The sequence below is a fragment of the Carettochelys insculpta genome, chromosome 2 (assembly GCF_033958435.1).
Source record: "Carettochelys insculpta isolate YL-2023 chromosome 2, ASM3395843v1, whole genome shotgun sequence".
Classification (NCBI taxonomy): Eukaryota; Metazoa; Chordata; order Testudines; family Carettochelyidae; genus Carettochelys; species Carettochelys insculpta.
In genome coordinates, this window is record NC_134138.1 from 17,908,240 (window position 1) to 17,923,075 (window position 14,836).

At 43.3% G+C, this 14,836-nt stretch overlaps 1 long non-coding RNA gene across 4 annotated transcripts in view; it reads left to right on the top strand.

Moving 5' to 3' along the window:
- The window catches only part of LOC142009104 (uncharacterized), an 81,173-nt gene that overhangs the window by 35,083 nt on the left and 31,254 nt on the right, over positions 1-14,836 (top strand). For 2 of the 4 annotated variants that reach the window (XR_012644332.1, XR_012644331.1), the window contains 2 exons: positions 150-221; positions 13,949-14,125. This is a non-coding gene — a long non-coding RNA (uncharacterized LOC142009104). The remainder of the gene's footprint in view (positions 1-149; positions 222-13,948; positions 14,126-14,836) is intronic. The other 2 variants (XR_012644329.1, XR_012644330.1) reach the window with 1 other exon arrangement.

Genomic DNA, 14,836 nt, shown 5'->3' on the forward strand with positions numbered 1-14,836 from the left:
GCTGCTGGCCCCTATGGCCTCTCACCTGCAGCCCTGGCTGAGCAGCCACTGGCAGAGCAGATGCTGGTTATTTGAGCATGCCAGTTAACTTGGTTTTTTTACTGTACTATATATTTGAAAAAGTTTGTGTGTCTTTCTGTTTGTTCCAGAACTGCTCCTAAACGGTGAGAACTAGGACCACCAAATTCAGCATACAATTTCTTCTTATAACTTAAAGCAAGGTAAGGGCTTGGTTATTCCTGTAAAATGGGATGTGCCTGGAATGGGACAGCTTCCACTGTAGATATGTTTGGCAAAAAATCACTTTCTATACTAAAAAGCTCCATAGAGACTCGTGTTCAGGAGTGATGACTGAAATGAACGTGTATGTCCTTGTATGTGCTTGTTGCTTGAGATTTATCGTTGTGAGCTAAAAGAAAAAGGCAGTGGGAGTGAGGGGAAAATGTCCTCTTCTGATAGATGACATTGTAATAACCTTCATTTGTTTCTTGAGAAATAAATGTTAAAGTAGAGCGTTGTAATAAATGGTTAACTGCAATTTAATGGCCAGCAGCCTAATTAGTCAAATACCTTGTGCTTACCTCTGCGTGAAATAACCCATTTCTTTCTGATTTAAAATTGGACTTTGTGATTCTGGAGGGACTGAAGGAGCTTTTTTGTTCTAAATGACCACTGGCTTTTTTAACTATTTAACTCAAACACAGTAAAGGTCAGTGTGGTATCCACAGAAACTGCAGGTAGTTTCCTCGCTAATCCTGTTTACCTATAGAGCAGCTAGAGTCACATACTACTAAAATACTAGTTCTCAGTTTCAAAAGGAAAGTTTGTTTTTTTTTTTTAGGCAAACAGAATGGGATTGGGCTTTGGTAACTGAGAGGCATTACATGTTTAAGGTATTACAAAGTTAAATGTGCAGAGATGTAATACAGCCAATTGGTTTGTATTATTTGGTGGACCTAACACTTATAGCCCTGTTTTTGCAAATGCAAAATAACATGAAATAAAACACAAAATGATTAAAAGAACACAACACGCTCAGTTTGCCATAACTGCTCCTGCCTAGCTTCCTGTTAAAGCCATTAAAATCCTGCTTACAGAGTTGCAGCATTTCCTGTGGCTGTCCTGGCTGCTCCTCTGCCATGATGGATTGGGAGGTTGTGGTTGGAGCTGCCAACTTCTGTGGGAGAGAAGTCACTACTGAGAGATGTGTGTGGGATAGACTTGCTTGGCACTTCCCCTCATTGCAGGACCTCTTCTGTCCTTGGGCATGAAAAAGCAAAGTATTTCCCAAAAATTAAAGAGAATTCCATCGGCGTTACATGTGCTCCTTTTTAATCATGTGTTTTGCTTTATCATATTGTAGATCTGTTTAGCTGTGAAACTGTCAATCATATAACAATCTTGTAAACTACTTTTCTTCAAAATTCTCTAGCTGGAGTACACAGTACTAAACTTGAAGTATCTGAATTAGGTTTTTATTTAGCACTGCTTCTAAAAGAAAACATGATTAATTTTGCTCAGAGTTAACTGATGGTGAGGCTCGATCATACTCCCATAACTAAATGGCAAAAATTCTCTTGAGTTTTACTGGCTTTGGGATCTGGCCTTTCAGTCCTGATTCAATAATAGACTGTGCATGAAGTGTACACTGCAGTGTATAGTGCTCTGCATGGTCACAGAAATCTGTTTAAGTGCAATGCACTGCAGGATTGAGGCCTTAGTGGCTAAATAAAAATAGCACCTCCTTATTCAGTGTATCTTCTCCCTGTGTCCCTTTTATTTTGCTTGCTTTGAAAACAGAATAAAATTTTTATACCTTACCATACTGAGGTGCTTTTAAACCTGTGTCAGAATTGGGTTCAACACTCCATATCAACATTTTCAGCTCAGTTTTAACTGCACAGGTGAAGATGTAAGAAGTAGTAACTCCACCCTGTTTAAGTTTGCAGGAGCAGCGAATGAAAGTCGGGATTTAACCAAGCGAATATAGGCTGGTTGACGTTAAATGGTACCCCAAGCATAGCATCTTTTTAAAATAATGCTCTTTGTAACACAGCCACAATTTAAGATAGTGATTGTCACTTTTTTTTTTTTTTTTTTTAATTTAATGCAGTTAGGAAAACAGTGCAGTATTTTAAAGGAGTTTACAGTCTTTGGAGAGCTCTGGGAAATGAAGGCATGCATCATGACATGAAAACTTTAAAGTACAGGGTGCACTTTTAGAAGTTCTTTTTCACAAGTATTTTAATTACATATTATTCTTTAATCTAAATTTCAGGTGTTTCTTTTATATAACTGTGATCAACAGTTGTGGTTTCTCAATCTACATGATCTTTCAGCAAATGAAATATGATATTGTAGTTGGTAGAGCAACAAATTGGTAGCAGTTCAATGGAATGCAATTTCATAAACTTTTTTTTTTTGAAGGTGATTCCCATTGTTTTGGACTATCGCACAGCATAATGCAGTATTGTAGTCTGTTGTTGTAAACATCCCCGACTGGAAGCTGTGAGTGAGATGCTAGCTTTCAGTCAGATGTTTGCTGCATCCGGCTATTCATGGACAACATCAGAAGGAAAAGATTAGTTATGAATATATGTAATTTTAAAACTAACTTATGTGCATGATTGTGATTTTTGTCAATACATGGAGGAAGGTAGAAATCGTGGAGTCTGTGTTTTTTACTTACACTAAAAGCCATTTAAAAACAAAAGAATAAGTGACAACTATAATTTGCAAAATGCAGCAACTGCTGTCCCAAAGGCTATTTCAATAACATCCATTGCCCATCCCAAATGAAAAATCTGTGTTTTTTTAGCAAGTGTAGTGAAGATATGGATGGTTCTTATTGTCATTAAGTTCCTGCTGTGTTAGCCATCCATGAAGTCTGTTTGTTTGCCATCACTTCTGCCAATTTGCGTGAAAATAAAATTCATGAAATGTGACATCCATTTTTTAAAGTAAAATCTTTATGCTTTGTAGTACCTTTGTGTGCTAGTTAAAATGTCCAGAGTGTTAAAAGCAGAACCTTGAAAGCCATGATTTGGATGAAGAGAATTCTCCTGGTTAAAACACTGTAGACTGGTCTGGTCCCATCCATAGAATGAACTTGGACAGCCGCCTCAGACTCTTTGCTTTTGGGGGCCCCGTGGCAGTTGCCTCACCAACCTGTGGCAGGGTTCAGCAACAGAGGGCAACAATGCCTCCCCTTGCCACTCATCATATGAGTGGCAGCCTACTCCAATCTCTTATGACATGCCCTCCCAACCCACTGAGCTCCACTATGCTGCAGAAGCTGGAAGTGGTCTCTGCTCCCTGCCATGCATGGAGAAGCAGGGCTCAGTGGGATAGGAAGTAGCAGTGGAGCAGAGCAGGTTGCTGCTCACAGTGCCCACATGGGTGTGGGTGAAGGGAGGTAGGGGGAGGTAACATCTGCTGGTGCTGCCCTCTGCCATACCCTGCCCTGACCTGGTTGGTTGAGGAGGGAGTAAGGAAAGGGCAGGGTGGGGATGGAGGAGGTGAGGGGCATGGTCTGTGGCACAAGGGTTGTTGCCTCAGACTGCACGCTTAGGGCACTGAGGAGGGGGGTGCCCCAGGCCCAGCCCTCCTCAGGACAGCCCTGCCTTGGACAATCCAGTTTGAACTACTATAGGCAGTCATTTCTGGGTGGTGTACTTTTAGGCGTGTTGCAACCTGCATAGATTTGCCTAATCAGCCCCCACTATTTCTAGTTGTAGGGGATCAGGGGTCCCTCTACCCTGCGTAATTGGATATAGGCTCTGTCCCACAACAATGCATGAACTTAGTAAAGTTAGATATTGCAGGAAATTGCCATATTTTGTTACAGAGCTGTTCTACTCAAAATTCCTAAAGCAGGAGTGGATCAGTTGATTTGTTATAATTGGAGAGGGATGACACTCCTGTCCATAGCTGTAAAAACGTTTTGCATTATCGCTTTGAATAAATGAAAACTGTTGCTTTCCCGAGTACTTTGTCAACTAAATATGGATTGAGTGTGATACGGTTGCAAAAAAGCACTAATAGGAGTGTTGAGAGAGACACAAAAAGTAGTTCTTCCGTTCTACTCTGTGCAGTTGGAGTATTGTGTCCAGTTCTTGACACCATATTTCAAGAAGGATGTGGAGAAATTGGAGAGTCTGAAGAAGAGCAACAAAAATTATTAAAGTTCTAGAAAACCTGACCCATTAGGGAAGACTGAAAGAACTGCATTTTTGTTGAAAAACGAGGAGATTGAGAGTGGCCATGATAGCAGCTTTCAAATACCTAAAGGGGGTTACAAAGAGGAGGGAGAAAAATTATTCTCCTTACCCTCTGATGATAGGACAAGAAGTAGTGGGTAAATTGCCGCAAGGGAAGTTTAGAATGGACATTAGGAAACACTTCCTGATGGTCAGTGTAGTTAAATACTGGCATAAGTTGCCTAGGGAAGTTGTGGATTCTCCTGGGTGGATATGCATCTGTCAGGGATGAACTAAATGGCTCTTAGTACTGCAAAGGGCAAGGGATTGGGCTTGATGACCTCTTAAGGGCTTCTCCAGTTCTGTGATTTTATTTCTAAGAAAAATCTGGATTTTGATCTGATAATTGGTGTTCAGACTATTTTTTTTCACATTGAGAAGCTTAGAGCACCAGCAGAAGATGTCTTTTTAACTTCATTGTTTATGAGTTAAACAATGGAAGCCCTCTGAAAGATCTTGAGACAAGGAATTCTGGCAAAGATTTTTAACTTGCTAAAAGTTCTGTGTGAAGAATCTACAGTTTTTGTATAAAAAGGCAGAGACACAGAAGGTTTTAAAATCGTTACTGGCATAAGACAAAGGCGGATGCTATCCCCATAGACTTTGTAATGCGAGGTAAGCTGTGAGACTTAGGGGTTTTGTAGATGAGTCATATTAAATACTGTTTTGGGTGAAATGAAAAGACACCGAGCATAAAAAGCAGAAGCTGCTGAAGTGGGACTTTGAATCCGTACAAGACCCTGGCATTCTGTCAGTTCTGGTAAATATGTGATCAGTGGAGAAGAGAACAACATGACCAGTAGTTTCATTGATCTTGAAAGTACAATATGTGCTAATGGCCAAAGTTGTTATAGAAGTGAAGGCCAGGACTGGTAAAAGCAGTCAATCACTTCCCCATCTGAAAAGCACTGCACACCAAAGCTACACCTGCACACCAAGATGAGACTGTACACTGCTGATGTCCTGTAGAGGTATGGCACACAACTAAAAGCTCAATGCTTTACACCAGCATTGTTTAAGAACCACCTTGGAAAACCATTGGAACGATTGTGTAAGTGACGTAAAAGTGTTCTCATACGTTAATAGGCTGTGGTTTCAATGTATGGCAGAGGTGCTTGGGCCATGTTATTAGGCTTTCAGAGGCAGAAATACAAGGGATTCCACTTGGGAGGGAAGAGAAGGCATTGACACAAAGAACGACCTATCATAAGAACATAAGAATGGCCATACTGGGTCAGACCAAAGGTCCATCTAGCCCAGTATCCTGTCTGCCGATAGTAGCCAGTGCCGGGTGCCCCAGAGGAGGTGAACTGAAGACAATGGTCAAGCGATTTGTCTCCTGCCATCCATCTCCCGCCTTCGACAAAAGGGTAGGCACCATACCTTACCCCTTGCTAATAGCCATATATGGACCTAACCTCCAAATATTTATCGAGCTCTTTTTTAAACTCTGTTAGAGTTCTGGCCTTTACAGCGTCCTCTGGTAAGGAGTTCCACAGGTTCACTGTGTGCTGTGTGAAGAAAAACTTTCTTTTATTAGTTTTGAACCTGTTACCCATTAATTTCATTTGGTGTTCTCTAGTTCTTATATTATGGGAACAAGTATATAACTTTTCTGTATTCACTTTCTCCACACCATTCATCCTAGAACAAAGAATGCTGCTGTCAGATATCAAACTTTCTTGTTCTATTTAGTCCACAATACAGGAAAAAAAATAGGTTGCCTCATATGCCACTAAGTACTAAATAAGTTGAGGTGAAAAGGAGATTGTCTGTCTTACATGATGTGTATATTGATGTTTGACAGACAAGGTGGGTGAAATACATAGAGTACACCATCACTGTAATGAAAAATAGGTTCGTTATAGCCAGGGCTTCACTCTCGTGAAAGAGGTCTGTCCCCTGGGGAGGGTTGGGGTAGCAGTGTTTGACGGCTTCTCCAGCACTGTTGCCTGTCACCCACAGCCACAGGGCTCGAGGTAGGATCCATGGACCAATTTGTCAGAGCTGAAAATTTGCTACATGTCATAGCGTTATATGGCAGGAGATGGTGCACACAATATGAACCATTCTATTTTGAAAGACATTATAAAAAGGCAGTATTGAAATGTAAAGCACTCTCCTTTAAGCTTCTCAAATCTTCTAGGTACCAGACTACATAAGCGAAATTTCAGCATAATTAAAATAACAATTTCAACATTTCAGCTTTTTATTTGCTATTTTTTTAATGTTATGACAGTATTTCTTCCTCTTCTCAGCCTCTTTATGCAGATGTGAGGTCTGTCATGAACTGACAGTATTGCAGAGCTTGTATGACCTTTTTTAGCCATTATAATAAAATTCATAATGGCTTATTCATTGGGGCAAAGCCTTTTGGGATCTCTCTGAGCAGCGTTGGGAAATCTAGACTTCAGGCATTGGACAATTAATAATTTGCTAACATGCACTGAGAGATCAGATGTGGTATACTTTTGTCATATGGTTTCATTTGTTTTCCAACTCTCTTGTATCTAGGCATTGGCATGAAGAATGAGCAATCTAAAGGTACCAAATTGCTATTGACTAAAATGACTCAGTGCTTTTATACAGAGCTTAATAACTATAAAGAATGTGCAAACATAATTGAACTTGATCATAAGGATTATATTTAAATAAGATCTGTCCAGGTTCGTAGCTTATATGGATATACTGAACATTTTGAAGTAATATTAAAGTCTCGGTTTAAAGGGACGAAAATAAGGTTGGCAATTGACTCCTTTGCTTTTCTGCTTCCTGAGTATTAAGAGTTTCAGAACAGTCTTAATTTTGATAGAATACTTGGGCTTAATGAGGCGAGTTGAAAACAGCTTTACTCTGAAACTACTCATTTTCTCCATTTAAAAAAAAAAATCTCTTGAACACAATCTTTTGTGGCCAATGGCACATTAGTCTTTCCAAATTTGAGGTGTTAATGGTATTTTTGGTAACTTTAGTTCATAAGACACTTGTTTAAACAACTTTGTGAAGTGTTTGTATTCATTAACAAATTTTCATTGTGGCATCACATAATAGGAAATATTGAAAACAAGCTATCAGTCTTTTTAGGTGTAAAATATTTTAATATATTGTAACAAATCTGTCTTGAATCAGTCATGTTTAAAAAGCACTGTGCCATATAAATCACCAGTATAGTCTTGTGAAGTGCACTTAAAATACAGAATAACTTGTTTACCCATCTGTTCCTATTCTAAACAGTTAGGAAGAATAAGGGTAACTGGAAATGCGGACAGGAGTTGCTAGTGTGGGTTTGGGGAAAGGCAGTATTTTTGAAAACTGGACTATCAGCCATGTTTCCAGGGAGACCAGAGACTGCCAAATTTTGGCTTTGTTAGTCTGGGGGCGGGGGAACTAGGGGTGTCAAGCACTGAAAAGCTCTGGGGGTGGGGAGGATAGAGGAACTATGGGTTATGTGGCTGGTGTGTGGTCCCCATATATTATGATCACTTGCTTTGTTGATTTTTGTGTGTGTGTGTGACCACAACATGTAATGCAAGCAGTAATCAATAACTGCCTAGCATATAACGTGCTAAATTCAAGTAAAAGCTAGAGAAAGAGACTGGTCAATAGTAATATTGTGTTTCAGTGCAGAAACATCCTTGCCAACTGTTAGTCTAGATTGCAATAGTCTAGCCTTACATTCATGGAGATACCATCTTCTGTTTCCAAAATTGTTTTAAAACATATGTCATGAAAGCCTTGCTCATGGAGCAGGGCACCTCTTTTGGAAGCAGATGACATTCAGAGCTCCAGAATCTGTACTGGTTGCTAGTTGGTCATTAGTTGGAGTTACAGGGCCTCATAGGTCATCGTGCTTCACATGGCTTGGAATCACCACTCTCATTCTGATATACTGCTACAGCTGGAGTTCACAGAGCACTAAAGTCAGATTGCCCCTTGTATATAAAACTGTGGTGGGAGGGGGATGCTCAGGATGTATTTGAAGATGTGGAGCTTGCTCCTTTCTTCTCTTCTCCCTCCTGATCAGAAATAGTGAAAAATTGGTAACTTTCTGGGCACAGTACAAAAGACACTGTCTGAGATGGGATTTGGAAAAGGCTGATGGTATGCTTCCTGGATAATGAAAGAAGTAGGTATATGACTGGCTGAGCTCCATGAAACTGCTTTAGTGCTGCTGAGACTTGATTTTATTGTAAATAGTGTATATTTAACTCTTTGGGAACCAAGAATCTTGAATTGCTGTCTTCATTTTCAGTCTAAAATAAATGATGTGCTGAAAGAGAAGTGATGACAGTGCTGCAATCCCCACATGGACTTGCATCAGTTTCTCTCTGCTGAGCAGCTGAGAGAGTATATGCAGGGGGAGAAAATTTAAAAAAAAAAAAAAAAAAAAGGAAGTTTGGGAGGAAGAGATGCACACTGGGTACAGGAGGAGAAATGGAAGAATTATAGCAAAAAAGGGAGATTTAATGAATGAGACCCCACTAATCACAGAAGGTACTAAATTGGAATGAAAGGCAAGAGAGACAAACCCAGTAAGTTATATTTTTTATTAAGCATTGGGCACTACAGCATCACAAAAACAAACTCTTTCTAGGCAACAGTGTTGTTGTAGTCTGTAACATTCTTTTACAATTTCCTTCACTTTACTAACACTGCTTGGATGTGCACCTCCAAAGCTTGTCTTTAACAGAAGTTGGTCCAGTAAAATGTAGTCTCATTCATGTTGTATCTCTCCTGTACTAGGACTGCCAAAACTACAAATGCACACACCTGACAGAAGCAAGTCCGTTAAAGTGATTGAGGGTATGGGAGAATCTTGTGTTGCCCATAAAATGCTACATAGGCCTGTTCCAGCTATCAGTCCAAGCCTGAGAATGGGGGATTGTAATGTGGCAAATAAGTCTGTCATTGCAGATATAGAGTTAAGTACACATGCGCAGCTGAGCCAGTGGTGCTCCTTTTTGAAAGCTTTCATTCATTGTAGTCCAACAGTGTGCCTTTATTGCTCATAAATATTGCATCCCTCTTGTTTCACTTTTTGAAAACCTGTATCAGAAATCCATAAAACTCAGATTATAGACCTGTATTAAGTGTCTGCAACCCACTAGAGCTCAAAGGAGCTTGCCAGGTGAGTGTAGCAAAAACATTCATTCCCAAGACAAAAAAGCAGTCAAGTAGCACTTTAAAGACTGACAATAATTTTATTAGGTGAGCTTTCGTGGGACAGACCCACTTCTTGAGACCATAGCCATACCATGGCTATGGTCTGAAGAAGTGGGTCTGTCCCATGCAAGCTCACCTAATAAATGATTTTGTTAGTCTTTAACGTGCTACTTGACTGCTTTTTTGTTTTGATAGTATATAGATTAGCACAGCTCCTTCTCTGTTACTATTCATCCCCAAGGGTTTTGAGGGTCACGTCTCCATTTCATGCTCAAATCCCCTGTTGGCCAATGTGTGACAGTGGCTAGTTGTGTCAGCTGACATCCAGATACCAAACATCTGCTTTCTAATGTCTTGAGGAATGATAACTATATTTGGATGTGTATTGTGCATTTCTCCAAGAGGTAGTTTACTAAATGTACTGAAACATAAGCATCCAAAAGGGCAGTAGTGTATCTTGACTACCAATGCAGTATTGATATTGCTACTGATTTTTAGTTCATGTAAACATCCTACACTCAGCTATAACACACGGAACGGCTGGGGGGTGGATGTTTACTTCAACTGACTTAGAAAGGCAGCCTTCCTGAATAATCAAGCAGCCTATTGGCAAGAAGAAACTAAAGAGCAGTTTGAATAATATTCAAATATGTTTAAGATAGCAGAACTCTTCTAAAGTAGTGAAACCTATACAATGTTTGCAGTATGAAAGTCTTAATTTTGTAAGTCAGATGTTATCTGTCTGTATAGTTTGGCATGTATTCAGTTTTTTGCGTTAATTGCTCTTGTTTTGATTTTTAAATATGCAAATAAAATTGAAGTAATCAGCCTCTGTTGTGTTCAAAAAATATTTGTAACTGAATTTATTGATAGTAAGATGAATGCAGGCTTAAGCAATTTCAAAATATTGTTGTACATCTGGCCTGTGGGAATATTCTGGTACTGTCTCTCTCTGCATGATTTATTTACCTGTTTATTACTTTTTTACCATGATGATCTAACAACTATAATAAGGTTGGGCTTTTTTGCTCCAGAAACAAAAATAATTCTCCTGTCCCAAAGAGTTTAGTGTCTGGGGCTACATCCACACTTGCTCAGAAGGTTGATTCTCTCAGGGTTGATCTTCCAGGGTTCAGTTTTGCTCTTCTAGTGGGGATGTGCTAAATCGACCTCTCAGGGGTCGCAGTCACCCCTGTACTGTTTATGATATGAGGGTAAGGAAGGCCAACAGGAGAAACTCGACCAGCAGGGAAGGCCAAGTAAGCCAAGGGCAGATAGGTCGATTCTAGCTATAGCAGTTGACTTACTTTGCCTAGTGTAGACATAGCCTGAGACAAGATGGGAAGACAAATAAGGGAGCAGTGGGAGAAGATAAGAGACAAGTTTGATAGTGTGTATTCAACTCTGGGCCATTTAGTAAACAGAGTTTGCCAACCACCCAGTCATTGTCAGCTTTGATGTACAGGAAAAATGCAAATAAACTATTAGCTTTACGATGAATTATTCAAATATAATACATCCTTGTCCGCTTCCCCTTCTCCCCTTCATGCACCCCTCCTTCAAAGAAACCTAAGTTTGCAGTTGCTGAAATATATTTGGGTTTGAAAGGGAGCGAGTTTGTTTTCTTAAAATTAATACTTGGCATCATGAGAAGCCTTTTGAGGACAGATGACTGTTACTAAAAACTGATGTGAAATATAGCTTCATAATTCAGAAGCTGGAGAATGAGAGCAAGCTGTAACAAGTTAAGAAGGCAAACCATCTCTTTAAAAAAGATACCTGATATTTTGAAGAAATTCAGACTGAAGAAGGAACAAGGGGGAATTGCAAGGTAGAGGCAAGTGTGTGTGTGTGTGTGTGTGTGTGTGTGAGAACTCTAAAACAAATACCTTATTTTATATATAAATTCTGGCTTGCTCTACTTTTTGAATTGTGTGCCCATTGCTTTGTTTCCATAGTCAAACTCTGACATTTTCTAAATATATGGTAAACTAGTGAAATACCAAGAATACCCATGAACTTCAGATTCTTGTTTGTAGCACTTAAGACCCCCAGGCATGGACCAGAATCTCATTGGTCTTAAACTTTACAAACAACAAAAAGACAGTTGCCAGCCCCTTGCTTGTGTTATGAAAAAGTAAACACTTCGCCCATATATACAGTCATGGAAATGCAGGTTACCAAGGGACCTCAAGAGGTCATCTGGTTCCAGCTGCTGCTTCCCCCATCCTTATGTAGGATTAAGTATACCCAGACATTGTATATATTTGGGGTGGGGAACCTCCAGCCTGCAGTCCAGATTCAGGCCGCAGCTTGTCTGGATCTGGACCTCAGAGTTTGGGGCTCTCCTCCATAGCCTCTGGCCTGCGGTGGGGTGGAAGGTTTGGAACCCTGAGCCTTGCAGGCTAAATCAGAGATCCAGGGCTGAATCCAGACTGGAGGCTCTGCGGTGGATAGGAAGCAGCTCTGGACTCTGCTGCCACTCGCTGTTCCCCCAGCCAGGGGGAAGAGAAGGGAGAGCAGCAGTGGCCTCGGCAGTACTTGGCTGGAATACTCACCAATCAGAGTGGTGGAGGGCGGTGCCTGGGAGCAGAGGGAGGGAATGTAGAGCCACGTGGGTTCAGGGATGAGCAGGTAAGTGCCACCCCTGTTGCCCAGACCCCATACCCCTCAAGTGTTCTTGTGCCCCCTTGCATTCAGATCCACACTCCCAGCTCCTTCCTGCACCCTTCTGCCTATCTAGATGGACACCCTCAGCCTGCTCCTGCATGCTCCCACCTGTTCAGAACTCATAGCCCTGGGCCCCCTACAACTAGGGACATCGGCTTTTTGTTTTGGAATTTTTTTTTTTAAATTTTGCTTCTCACTTGTGCCCCCCCCTCCCCAACTGATTTGTCTATGGGTCAGTGGCTCCTGGCCCAAAAAGGTTCCCCACCCCTGGTATATATGGTATGCACAATGTGAACTAGTTTTCTTTATGTGCAAATTATAAAAGCTGTCCTATGCCATTAAGTTATAAAAGAGACTTTGGAATTCATTCGATTTTCCTTTTATATATTTACAATTTAGATGTGTGGATCCAAGTCTAATGGAAACAAATATTGTCATTCTGTAATAAACTAGTGTCTGTTTAGCTTCTTGTCTCCCTGTCTGTCACTGTCTGTTTAAAATAGCTACCCTGTGGCTGCATCTACACTACAAAATAACTTCAAAGTTAACTTGGAAGTAAGGGGCTACTTCAAAGTAGCCTGCAGTGTCTACATATGTTTTTCCTTATTTCAGAGTTCACTTCAAAGTAAGAGAGGCTAACTTCAGAGTCACTGCTCCAATCCCAGGAATGGAGTAGTGCCCTACTTAGAAGTGTAACTTTGAAGTATGATGTACGTAGATGTTCTGCACTCACTACTTTGAATTAAGAGGGCTGCCATGGTGGCAGCCCCCTCTGGAGCAGGCAGACACTCTGGCCAGCCCAGGCAGGACTCTATGGTCCCTGCTGGCCGCCTTACAGGAGCCAGCTCCCCGGCAACCCCAGGCAGGAAGCTGTGTGTGTGTCACAAGCAGGGGCAGCATGAGCTCCTTGTTGGCCTGCCCCTGCTCGAGACTCCAGCTAGCACCCGCATCATCTGGCCACCATGGCAGCACAGCATGAGCCCCCTGTCATCCTGGAGGCCCTGGATGATGAGTCCAAGGGCTGACAGCACCCAGGTAAGGGGTGTGCCAGGAGGGGACCCTACTGGACCGAGGGGGAGCTGAAGAATCTCCTTGCTCTATTGGGGGAGGAGGAGGTTCTTTGCTGAACAGGCGTCCGGCAGCAAAATGCCAAGGTGTACGACAGGCTGGCCAGTGGCCTCGCTGCCTGAGGCCACCCCAGCTGCACTGGGAGAAGCATCTGCATCAAATCAAGGAGCTGAGGCAGGCCTACTTTAAAGCCCGTGATGCTGCCAGCCAGCCCAGGGGCATGGCCCATGCACTGCCCCCACTACAGGGAGCTGTATAGGTTCCTGATGCTGAGGGAGGTGGCCACCCTGGAGCACCTTGTGCACGTTGCCCCCCCGCCCCCGCAGACTCTAGCAAGGAGGTGGGCCCCTCAGGCACCACCAGCCTCCTGTGCGGGGACTGACCCGCCAAGGGCAATGATGAGAGCTCCAACAATTGAACTTTCATCATCACCATCCCCTCCAGGATACCCAGCCGTGCTTCATCCAGCCAAACCTTGCCTAAGTCCTGGGACGTCACAGCTGGTAGGTATGGGGTGAGCAGGATGTCACAAAGCTGGAGGTTAGCCCCCCCGCCCCACCCCCAACAAAGAAACAGCTCCACAGCCTGTCCACCTGGGGAAGGAGCGGGGGCACCAAACATGGTCTGACCCCCACCAGGTGGGAACCCCTCAGCACCCAGGATACTACAGGGCCCACATGCCATCGGACAGCAGAGGAGCAGGGTGGGGGCCAGTGGAGTGGGGCCCCATCCCCCTGGGGTTGGGACCCAGTGCTCATGGGCCTCCCCATCACCTTCTGTCTCCACAGGTACATTGTCAGGCAGCTGACACGGCCCATGCAAGCAGGAGGCTGGGAGGCCGCCCGATCACCCCAGCCTGCATCCCCGCACACGAAGATGGTGCTGGCAGGATGAGGAAGCAGCCACCAACCAGGCAGTCACGAGGCAGATGACCAGCATGCTCTGGGACTACTGGCAATGGAGCAGTAAGTGTGGGTGTGGCTGGTCGGCAGCCTGGACACCCTGCCTCAGGCCTTGACTGCCTATCTCACCCAACCTCCTGCCCCCTCACCACCTTAGCCTGCAGCTGCTCCCCCTCCGAAGGCACCCACCACATGGCGGACCTGTCCCCAGCTGCCTGCATTGAGCTTGGTGGCTCTTGGCTGAGGCAGGCCCACCTGGCCCAGACCCAATGGTCCCCCATGCATGCACTGCGGAGGCCGAGCTTGCAACACTCCCAATTCACCCCTACCTCCCTATGGTCCCGGCCCTATCGCAGCCCTACAGGGGGCCCTGGACCTGGCATGGTAGAGGCAGCTATGGCTCCGGGCCCTCTGCTGCTGGACAACTGAGCCCTCTCCCATCCCAGCCCCGCTCCAGGTTTGGTCTCCCCACCCAGCCTCCCTACTTTCCCTCTGTGGAGCTTTACCCTGTGCACTGTATATGGTTTGACACGTTCTGTTTTGTTTCATCTAATACACTTATTCCCCAACAGTTATGTGTAATGTTCCCACCCTAACCCCAGGTCCCTGGTGGATGGTGGGAGAGTGGTGAGAGGTAGAACAGGAGGGGATGTTTGGTGGGGGAGTGGGAGAGATGGGGGAGTGGAGGGGCCTGTGGTGTGATGTGTGGTTGGGAAGGTTAGGGCAGGCTCTCAGGAAAGGCCTGGCACAAAGCATCCCACACCCTGACCCATC